Source organism: Oncorhynchus nerka, linkage group LG28 (assembly GCF_034236695.1).
Source record: "Oncorhynchus nerka isolate Pitt River linkage group LG28, Oner_Uvic_2.0, whole genome shotgun sequence".
Lineage (NCBI taxonomy): Eukaryota > Metazoa > Chordata > Actinopteri > Salmoniformes > Salmonidae > Oncorhynchus > Oncorhynchus nerka.
This window is the reverse complement of record NC_088423.1, coordinates 38280504-38292390: the sequence shown is the minus strand read 5'-3', so window position 1 is coordinate 38292390 and position 11887 is coordinate 38280504.

The window sequence follows — 11887 nt, the reverse complement described above, 5'->3', positions numbered from 1 at the left end:
GCACAAACAGTCGCTGTGGGAAACCGACCATGAACAGTTAAAAACTGACAGTAATCTCCAAGGATAACTCATTTGAATAAAACATACACTCACTAGCCAGCCCTTGGCAGATCAATTAGTAGAGTGGAAGAGAGAAGAAGAGAGGGATATTCCTAATTTCCTCCCGCTTGTCTTTGCATTGTTCCAATCATTAAATCTAGTCAATTTTATCTGGGCTTCAGGCTGATTGGGAGATCTGTTTCTGGGAGCGAGAGAGCAGAGCATAACAAGCATTCCATGGTGTGGCTTAGTCAGGAAACAGACAATTAAAGTCCAGGTAGCAGATAATGGACCCTATCAGATATTTATGTAGTTGGTGCTGTATAGTAACTAATATACATGGGTTCTAACTTGAAAACCACAAAGACTGACGGAAGGCCCTAATCGCAAGATTGTCATTTCTTTGACAAGGTGGAAGAACAGATTGCATGTAGTCTTCTGTACAAGGTAAACTGGTGCGCACCAGGTGGCACTTCCTTTTTAGTATGGAAACTGGCTGTGGCGATTTTTCGACAATATTCACAACATATTGTCTCAGATACAACCTTTATAGAATAAAAAACTAATTTCATCAATTACATGTGGAAAATTTATTTGAGTGAACATTAGCAAGCCAGCAGCAGATGAAACATAAAATTAATTATCTCCTTCCTCTCTCCCTGGTTATAGTTTGCGGCTATCAGTGTCTAGCTGGCTAGGTTTATGATATTTACTAGTCCATACCAGTGACAAACGTAGGTATGTTATCGACATATGGCAGTACACAAACAAAATCTAGCTCACTTATTTTGCCAGCAAGAAAGAAATAGCCACACTAGCTATTATTACAGAATGCTCTTCAGGCAAATCACGAGTGGTACCATTAGTATGACAAGATGATAATACAGATCCTTCAGAAAATATTCAGACCCCTTCAATTTGTCCACATGTTGATACGTTACAGCCTGATTCTAAAATGGATTTAATAAAACATTTTCCTCAGCAATCTACACATAATAGCCCATAATGACAAAGCAAAAACAGGATTTAGACATTTTTGCAAATATATTAAAAATAAAAAAATATAAATAACTTATTTACACAAGTATTCAGACCCTTTGCTATGAGCCAGAAAATGTTGCTCAGGTGTATCCTGTTTCCATTGATCATCCGTGAGATGTTTCTACAACTGAATTGAAGTCCACCTGTGGTATATTCTATTGATTGGACATGATTTGGAAAGACACACACCTGTCTATATAAGGCCACACAGTTGAAAGTGTATGTCAGAGCAAAAACCAAGCAATGAGGTCGATGGAGTAGAGCTCTGAGACAGGATTGTTTTGTCATGACTACACATGAGGATTACATTGGGTCAGAGCAGCTTGGCAAGGGCTGACAATCACCAGACGCTCTGCCAGACCCTTTACCACCTCCACACACTGGTCAAACATTTTATGCAGCAGAGGACTCCCTGGCTCTCTAGTATTGGGATGGGAATGTCTTTGTCTAGAGAGAGGTTTACCAGCCCAAAACTCTAGCATCCAAAAAGTGAACACTGGAACAATATTTCTAACATAAAGAATATGGGAAATGGTCAGTGGGGACCTAAATAATAATTTTGTGATATAATTAAAAACTGTATGAACCAAATACTGTAACTTAGGAAGGGCACCCCCGCTAGCTGTCAAGTTTCCATCCAATACGTTTTCTATGTGATATGACAATTAATGAAACTATTTTTTGTAAGATAGGAATGTGATTTTAGGAGTCATAAGAAATAACTTCTAATCATATCCTTTGCACATTAAGTACCCACGCCCCGAATGAGGTCAGAGAGCTTGTCAGCGTGATGGAACTGTCCTTTTCGACCATAGTGCCTGACTAAGAATTAGCAAATCATACCAGAAGATGTGAGACTGTGGTCCACATGTTGAAATGGATAGAAACTCTGAACCTCAACACTAGATGAGAAGATAACCTCACCTACCATACCAGGAAACATGGAGTGTTAGCTACATGTGGGAAACGGTTGAAACAACAAAAGGTGAAAAAGATAAACTCACCAGACTATACCTGCACATGAACAGATTGCAGCTGTCCGTGTAAAGGGGTTCAAACTCTGACTATTCACCCAGGTTAAGAACAAGTTCTGAACAAAAACTGCCCATTGGATACCGGACAACTAAGAAGAAGGACATTGTGACATCTGATGGAACCTCAGAGCATGTACAAGTGGCATGTACAACGGCATTCAAACACGTAAATACATTCATTGCTTCTTATTCAAAAATGGGTGGCGGTTCGCGTGCAAAGTATATGATTAATGTGACAAAAGTCCTAGAATTTATCCACGATAAATGTTCCTTTTTCTCCATCTCTCTATTTTACTCACCCCCTTTTCCATTTCTGTGTAAAACGCTATCATATCTTGGTAGTCCACTAGGGACTTTTGTCTCAGACATGTCGACATTTGGTTAGTTTTATCTGTCTTACTTAGATGGAAGACATGGGGCGGCAGGGTAGCCTAGTGGTTAGAGCGTTGGACTAGTAACCGAAAGGTTGCAAGTTCGAATCCCAGAGCTGACAAGGTACAAATCTGTCGTTCTGCCCCTGAACAGGCAGTTAACTGTTCCTAGGCCGTCATTGAAAATAAGAATTTGTTCTTAACTGACTTGCCTAGTAAAATAAAAAAATAAAAATAGCTAGTTAACATTAGCATCAAGGTACCAAGCTAGTTCTTTCACTTACCCTTATCACTTCCATGCTCACTGAAGCCCGTGATAATTCTTGGTTTCTGCTGGTGCAGCTAGCTGTTTGAGATGCTTTAGAAGCCCCATTGATGGTAGGGACAACATCTACTTTGAGAAGCAACTTCTTGATGAAGCCCTCCTTCCATTGTTGATGACTCTGAAAGTTCTCAGGGATGAAATGTGCCCCTCAGATTGACGAGTAGATGTCCAATTTGCCCGCCTCATTCTCACACATTTTAAAGAATCTTTTCATTCACTGTGTGACGTTCAATATTGTGGGATTGTTTCCAGAAGTTAGTGCTGATTTGGAGATTACAATATTATAACAATTGATTGAAGAGTTTTATCATTTGTGAATGTTATCTTTGGGTGCTCTAAGTTACCATTATATGCATTTCTGGCATTGAGAAATAGGTGCTACACTCCCTTTAAATCAATAAGACAGCAGTCAGCAGATTACCATTCCGCCTCCCCCTCATCTCTTTGCACGACAAACGTTATTTGGAAAGCTTTTCTGCAGGTTGCTTACTCAAGCAAAGCACAGGCAAACTTTTAGTCACACTGGCTGAGAGCTCTCACAGCAGCCACTTGTGGTGCCTTAGTGTCTCATTTCTGCTGTATTTCAACCTTGTTATGCAGTAGCTTACCCAGCAGAGGAAATTAAAACATACAATGGTGGAGGATTTTATTGTTTTGAAGATCCTTTCCAATCACATATCATCATCTTGATATGCACACCACATTTCACTGCACAATATCTAGCGTGTATCACAGCCAACTGAGTAAAGTATTTCACAACCCACAGACAGAATGGAAGTATTGCCTGTGCACTGACCTTGAATGCAGAGAAAAATAATAGAACACTTTGCACCAATCAAGAACTCAAAGGGAGATGGGCTTTGATATACTGTAGCCATTGTTTTTCTTGCTAGTATATGCAAATCCCAGTAACATGGTAAAACGGCTGCAAGTCAAGTTCTCTTTGTGAGGTCAGCGATCGGCGGTAGACATGCAGAGTTGGATACAGTTGATTAATTCTTCTTTGGTGTCCACATCTCTTCCTCTCGTTCTCTCCTTCCAGACTACATACTAATACTCTCTCAATTCCTCTCTCTCTCTTTTTCTTCCTTCCCCCTCTGTCTCTTCTCTTCTCCTTTCACAAACAGGGTGTCAGATATCTAAAAGTAACAAGGGAAGGAGACATCCAATTAAAAACACAATGCATTATTATTTCAGAGCCTTCCCCACAGGCAATCTGGGAAGCCATTCAGATGATATAACAGCTCACCAGACCCTATGCCACTACGCCAGCTCAGAGGACACGATAAGGAGGTTTTTACTGTTAATGCATGAGCTCACCAGCTGTGGCAACTATGGACTTTCCCCCAGCAGCTTGCGCTTTCCCCCTCTCTCACCCTCCCTAGCTCTCATCCTCCCTCTTCCCCTCTGCCTTGCTCTCTCTCTCTCTCTCTTCCTCTCTCTCACTCACAAACACGCACACTCCCAAATGCATAGGGATTGCAGCAGCATGTACTGTACGAGTGCCTATTGCCGGTGAGTGCAGGAGCGGCAGCGGACGAGTGTCAGTGATGCTTGAATGAGGTGAAAGAGAGAGAGAGAGAGAGTCAGACAGAGAGAGAGAGAAGTAGGGAGGACTTCATTGTGGACCTTACGGGGTCGGAGGCCGTTTTTTTCCCTATCCTGAACCTTTGCCGATGTGCCACAACTATCCAGCTGTCACTGCAGTGGCTGTCTCTTTGGTACCCTATCCTCTCTCTGGACGGAGCTCTCTATGCCACTACATGAATGGATATGCACCAGCTCAGTGGGAGATCTCTGCTTTCTCATCCTTTGCTCCACTGATTTGTTTCTCAAGGTAAGTGTTTAACACTTAAGTCTGTATAGTAATAACGATAGGAAGTTAATATAGAAACATAGGAGAATCTGCACTTAGTGTCAGTTTATCAGCTTTGATATGTCAAGATACAGCAGGTGCACGAGTGGTTTGAATGTCTTTACTGTATTTGCTCTGATATACTGTATGTCCGGTTGCTTTATTGTCTAGACGCTGATATGTGGAGGATTCAAAGGGGGCATTCTAGCCAACCAGTAAAAGGCTCACAATTTATATGGAGAAAGCAATGATGTTGTCTTTATGTTATCTGTTTCTCTTTTGGCTGATACTATCTGATTTCCTGTTTAGAAAGTGTAATGAACAGATTACCGAACAAGGAAATGTTCAGGTGAATAATTCAGTTAGATTTTACATATTGATTTAGTCTTGTAGCATTGATCGATTGCACTTAAGGGTTGACCATTATTGCTCTTTTCAATGGGCTAACACGTGATCATTGGCATTGTATAATTTTTAGGGATATCAATGATAGTGCTCAAGTGCTTGTGACAGTGAGATGTAGTTGGTGTTCAGTGTTGAACACATACCATAGCTACAGTAGTGCTGCTGAAAGTACAGTGATTATTATGAGCGATAGATGTGTTCCTCAAGGCTTCATGTGACGAGGAGATGAGGATCCCACCTGGGACTCGCAACTTATCATGAGTAATGACGTGTGATCTTGACGCTCCCGGCAGAGCACTGCATCACATAGAGGGCAGATCAGATTTTCTCTCTCTCCTCTCTCTGTCTATTAAATACTGTTTCATAGTCATCCCACCCTTCTCTCTCTATAGCCCCGTTTGCTATATGTGCTAACATATAGGTGCTAACATGCATCCTTTGTCCTGATCTTGTCCACATTCTGATTGTGCCCAAATTTGGGGGCAGGTGTAGATGATTAAAAGACGCATTGTGATCTGATTGTGATGAGATCTTCCTGACCACCTCCGGAGGTAATCAGGGATCCAATGTATCTGGATATCGATCAAGTGTAAACAAAGCTGGATGGTCAAGCCAATTAAATCATTATGCAAGCCTCTAAAATAATTGACAGGTAGCACCACTAATGTATTGCATCAATACTACATTTTTTTCAAAATAATTACAGGGAGACAACAGGAAATCTGGTCACAATGCAGACATAGTGGATGGATAAGAAACACATTTTAATACCATGTGTTGATGTGACACTGGTTGGATCATATTGATCAGATCACAAAATCCACATTAGCGCAAGGTGCAAACGAGGCTTCTGAAACCAGTTCAGAGGGTTTGTTCTCCCCCTGCCTCATTTCAAACCAATATCTGTCTCTACAGAAACCTCTATCTTAGAAACCAGCTTATGGTGTGCCCAAACCATCTTCTATCCTAGGCCCCCACCTCTGTCTCTATCAGTCTAATCAAATATTGGATTCTCTCTTGGCTCTGTTTATGAGAAACCAACCACTTAGTTCATTCATCCTTTACTGTTGTTGGAGCAATTCAAATTATCTTACTCTTTCTTTGAAACATCAGCAGCCATACCCTCGTCAGTGAGTGAGTAAAAAGGGTGGCTCACAGTAACCTGTAAAAAGGGTGGCTCACAGTAACCTGTAAATATGGTACAATTGGGCAAGGAACAGCTACTGTAAGGCATGGGAACATTAACCAATCTGCCATCTCACTCTCTCCTGCTTCCAGGAAACACCCCTCAGCTCCTCACAGCTCTCTCTCCCTTGTAACCATATCAATGCGTCAGGTGTAATGCACTTCTCCTTGTCATGGCGATGCTAAACTTACTGTTCGGAAAGATCCATTTCATAGCACCGGCTTTCAGTGAGCAGATGAGCAAATTGAGGCCTTTTTAAAAGCTCCCCTACTCCTCTGTAAAAGAAAGTGCAGTGCAGTGATGAATATTTTAAGCCAATGCCATAAAGCACACTGTCTCAGGTGTATCCTGCAGCCCAGCAAGTTACTAAGAATTCACCAGACAGACAGAACCGAGATATGAGGATGTGCATTACTGGGGGATACCTAGCCTATAACTTGGTGGGAATGTCAAAAAATATATAGTAAATACCACACATATACTACAGTGTGTAGTATAGTATTCTACAGTATACAAAAAAATTATATAGTAAGTACTAAACATGATCGAGGGATACTGCAGTGTGTAGTATAGTATTCTACAGTATACTACAATTTGCTACAGAATTCTATAGTAAGTACTATAATATTCTATAGTAAACTGTCGTATTTTTTCATGTGGGGAAGGCCAGTATGATAATGATAAGAAAACCAATTCTTACAGATATCCCCACATCAGGCACATTATTCTCAAATCACATATTGTGCAATGGATGGCGAAGTACTTCTGATTAGGTAAACTTGCATGATCAAACAGTAGATACAAAGTACCCAACAAAGAGTTATGGCCCCTCCTCTTTTGGCATCCTAGTATTAAAAAAGTTTGCCAATATGCTATGCAACACACACATCTGGCGTGTGTCCTCAGATATTCCCAATTATAAACTGGGTGGTTCGAGCCCTGAATGCTGATTGGCTGAAAGCTGTGGTACTGTATATCAGACCGTATACTAAGGGTTGACAAAACATTTATTTTTACTGCTCTAATTACATTGGTAACCAGTTTATAATAGCAATAAGGCACCTCTGAGGTTTGTGGTATATGGCCAATATACCTCAACTAAGTGCTATATCCAGGCACTCTGCGATGTGTCATGCGTAAGAACAGCCCTTAGCCGTGGTATATTGGCCTTATACCACACCATGTCAGGCCTTTTATCTTAATTATCTCTCTCTGTATAATGGGTTTTTCCAAGATGGTGTCATGGGGGAATTGGTGCGTTGGGGCAGTCGATGCTCCTCAGAAGAGCAAGGGGAGGACCATCCTCCTCAGTGAATCAAATAAATAAATAGTGAAAGTTATATTTCTTTGATAATATTGAGAAACAACCTAGGTTAACAAGTAGCTTTTCCTTTTACCATGTAATTACCTATGCCATATCATATTCTGCGATTAGGTTCTTCAGTAGATACTGCTAATGATCTTTACTCCACAAATAGAGTTGTGAAGTACTGTATGTTATATAAATGAATTTTGTTGTGTAAATAACACTTTCATGGTGCTGTGAGCAGTGCTCGGACTGTGCCGTACACACTCAGTAAAAAGGGTATGATTAGAGTACAGTATTCTTCCCTGGGGTACAAAAAGATCTAAATACACATAATGTGCCTTCAGAGGTACACATAATGATCTCACATGGTACTGTTTGGTTCGTTTAAGGGTACATGTGTGGCAGTGGAGGCTCCTCAGAGCAGGAAGGGGAGGACCATCCTACTCAGTGAATTTCATAAAAAAATGAAAATAGCAAAACATTAGAAGTTGTATTTTTGAGATACAACTGTACTAAATATATTCACGTTACCAAAACAATGATTTTAAACACACTGTTTTTCAATGAAGGTCTACAGCAGCCTCAACGGCACTCTGTAGGGAAGCACCATGGTGTAGCCCTAGGACAGCTAGCTTCCTTCCTCCTGTGGGTACATTGAATTCAATACAAAAAGCTAGGAGGCTCAGGCTCACCCCCTTCCATAGACTTACACAGTAATTATGACAACTTGTGGAGAATATCCTCCAACGTATCAGAGCTCTTGCAGCATGAACTGACATGTTGTCCACCTAATCAGAGAATGAATATAGGGCTGAAAACATAAGCTACAGCTAGCTAGCACTGCAGTGCATAACATGTGGTGAGTAGTTGACTGGGGTGGCAGGGTAGCCTAGTGGTTAGAGCATTGGACTAGTAGTACAAATCCCCGAGCTGACAAGGTACTAAATCTGTCGTTCTGCCCCTGAACAGGCAGTTAACCCACTGTTCCTAGGCCGTCATTGAAAATAAGAATTTGTTCTTAACTGACTTGCCTAGTAAAATAAAGGTAAAAAAAAAAAAGAGAGAGAAAGACAATAGATTTCTTACAAAATGAAAGAGAAGCAAGAGAGAGGGCAATAAAGAGAGAGCTGTCTATATTTTTACTTTAAATTTCACTTACTTAGCTGGTGGCTGCAGCTAGCTTGTTTAGCCTACTCAAACACCCGGCACAAACAGAGAGGGATGCTATGTTAGCTAGCTGGCAATGGCTATCCAACACTGGCACTCTTCCAAGTCAAAGTACATTTTTGGTTTAATTTATTTATTGCCACCGGGGCCCGCCGGTGTAGCTGCTAAGCTACTTTAACGATGTAGGCTGTGTGTAGTGGTTAATGGTTATGATACGAAGGTTTGGTTTGGAAAGGTTTTTTCGCCTGGCCACAGACAACTGAGAGCATACAGATCATACAGTTTGTATGTGGTTGCTATGAAAGTGAACTGTGTTTGTGTGTATTCATTCTGCCGATTCTATTGAAAAACGTTTCTTATAATGAAGCAAGTGGAATATAACGGGGATAAACTTACCTGAATTTGTCCAATAAAAACACTTCTTTGCAACTGTTGGACTAATGATTACACTCTAGATCAGCTACATGTAGGCAAGAGTGTGCAAGACCGTATTGAATGTGTCACTGCTTGTCACCTTGACTGCAAAAAAAAAACATCTCGACCAATCATGGGCTAGGTTGTAGCAACGATGGGTATAGGGAGTATAATGTACTAGCCGAAACCTATCAATGTTACATTGAGCTGGGTGAATAGAATATGAATGACAGCCATCCAATATGCTTAAACAGCACCAACCACCACTGTGTTGGGGAATTAGTATGTGGTGTCACAACATAAATAGTACGGATTGCTATGATTTGATGCACTGAGAAAACATGCCTTGGCAGCAGATAGACAGCAAACTGCAAGTGAGATATGGTTTTCCATTCACTGATGATATGCATCACGTGTGCTGTGTCAAGGTCAATGCCATTGATAGTGCTGCTATCAATGCCTCTGTAATACCATTACTATACCATTTATGAGAGTGGATAGGCTGCATTTTAATCCTACAAACACGCCTTATCAGGAGAGCATGTCAATCACTACACCTCAAGAGAATCTCTCTAGAAGCATGTTCACATGCCGGAGCTGGAGGCAGAGCTGAATATCGTAAGTCAGCAATGTTTTAGATTTGCTAGCAGGGATAGTGATACATTCATATATATATATATATATATATATATATATATATATATATATATATATATATATAACCAGACAGCTCAGTCCTATGTCTAAATAACTGACAGAAAACACTAGATAATTATGGCGATGACCACTCAATCATAGCATCTGATGTGGAGTTTTCTATCTAACATTTCTGTATGAAGAACTGAAGGGCAATTGTAACAGACAGCATGGTCTGCCAGAGTTCATAAGGAGATTTAAGAGGATTGCTTTTGCAATTTTAGAGTCAATGCATTATTCATAATCCCCTGGATGGTTGGGGCCAAACCAGGGAAGAACCTCTGGTCATTAACAGTGATAGGTAGCCCTGGGAAGTAGGGAGTGAGTATGAAGAGGAAAAGTAACTGGTTATTCAGAGGAGCTGTGGCGGTGACACATACTCAGTTGTCTTTAAAATGATCATATGACACTCCAGGTTTGCTCAAGAACCTTGAGGGAATGAGGATTTTTTTTAATATACAGTATATATTCTCTATGTGTGAATTAGCATTTAGCTTCTTTACATGCTTTGTCTTGTGTTTGAATATAAAGTAAGGACGACTCGAGGGGACTTTGTATGGATCGAGATACAATTCAATGGCTTGAGATGGCAAGAAGAATATATCTAAAAAGGCTTCCCTTTCATCTGTAGTCTGAGATACAAAAAAAGGTCATAATGTCTACAAGGCTACAAAGTAAAACACCTGGCACGATTCCCAATGCATTCAGTTGGCCCTTTTATCAGCCCTTGTCCAATGCTATCTTAATATTGTGTGAGTGAGAGGACCTGAAGTACTGACAGACTCTCTTTAAAACGTTGATAATGGGGCTTCCTTTCTTCCTTTTATTCAGGTGACATTAGGGGTAGTGTGGTAGAATCAGTGCTCATATATTGCCCACATGGACAGAAGGAATATGACATACATATGATTTTTCTACATAACTTCATAACCTCATTACAGTCTGTTTCATTATAAGCAATTGTGTGGAGTAGTGCTTTGGACTTTGGACTTATAAGGAGTTTGAGATGAAAAAACAGTATGTCACCAAGCATACTGATGGATTGACTATGTCTGAAAATGATTGAAGGTGATTGCTTTCAGAGAAGTGACTATGCCATGAAGGGCCTACATTTGTGTAGTAACAAATGATGCGTTCAGGTTTATTTATCACATAGTGTCTCATCGTATAAAGATGATGAACTAGCTCAGCTCTGATATTTCCTTTTAACACAATTTCATTCCCTAAAACTGCTTTCCATGTTAGTCCGTTGGTAATCAAATCTATTATAAATCTCGTACACTATTCCAATGACACAAAGTCAAACATTATTCAATGCACTACAGGCCCTTAAATACGACAGCTCTGAATGTGGAATATCTATAGAAATCTTTATTTGGCATAACAATAATAACATAAAATAAGTCTGTGTCTGTGTGTCTCATCTGTGACATAAATCGTGATTCCACTGGATGTCATAAGGTGAACGCACCAATTTGTAAGTCGCTCTGGATAAGAGCGTCTGCTAAATGACTTAAATGTAATGTAATGTATAAATTCATCTCTGGGCCCGGTTGCATAAAACATTTAAAGTTATCTTTTCCCTTAAAGTTTAATTAACTTTAAGTCAGTTGCACAAAACATTTGAAGGTGAATCCCCCCCTTAAATTGAGTGGCAAAGTTAAGGATCCACATGATGTACCTTAACTGCTTCATTCAGTATCGATTTCAATGTAAACGTCATTTGTGGAGTTGAATGTCGCTTTCGTCTTCCCTGGTTACAAAAGGAAAACATTAACCAGCTAGCTACTTACCTAAACGATGGAAGGTGCACAAACCATGGCTACAAAGCTAGCTGGCTAGTTAGCTATCTACTCTTTCAGCCGTACATGCTTTCAAACTACAGTAAAACCCCTTAAGTATGCTCTTACCTAAGGGAATAGTTGAGGGGATCTATTTAACACCCTTAAACAATTATCTTAGATAAGGGACAATTATTCCTTAAGGTGGACCCTTAAGGAAAACACTTAAGATGTTTTATGCAAACGGGCCCTGACAGTCTAGAT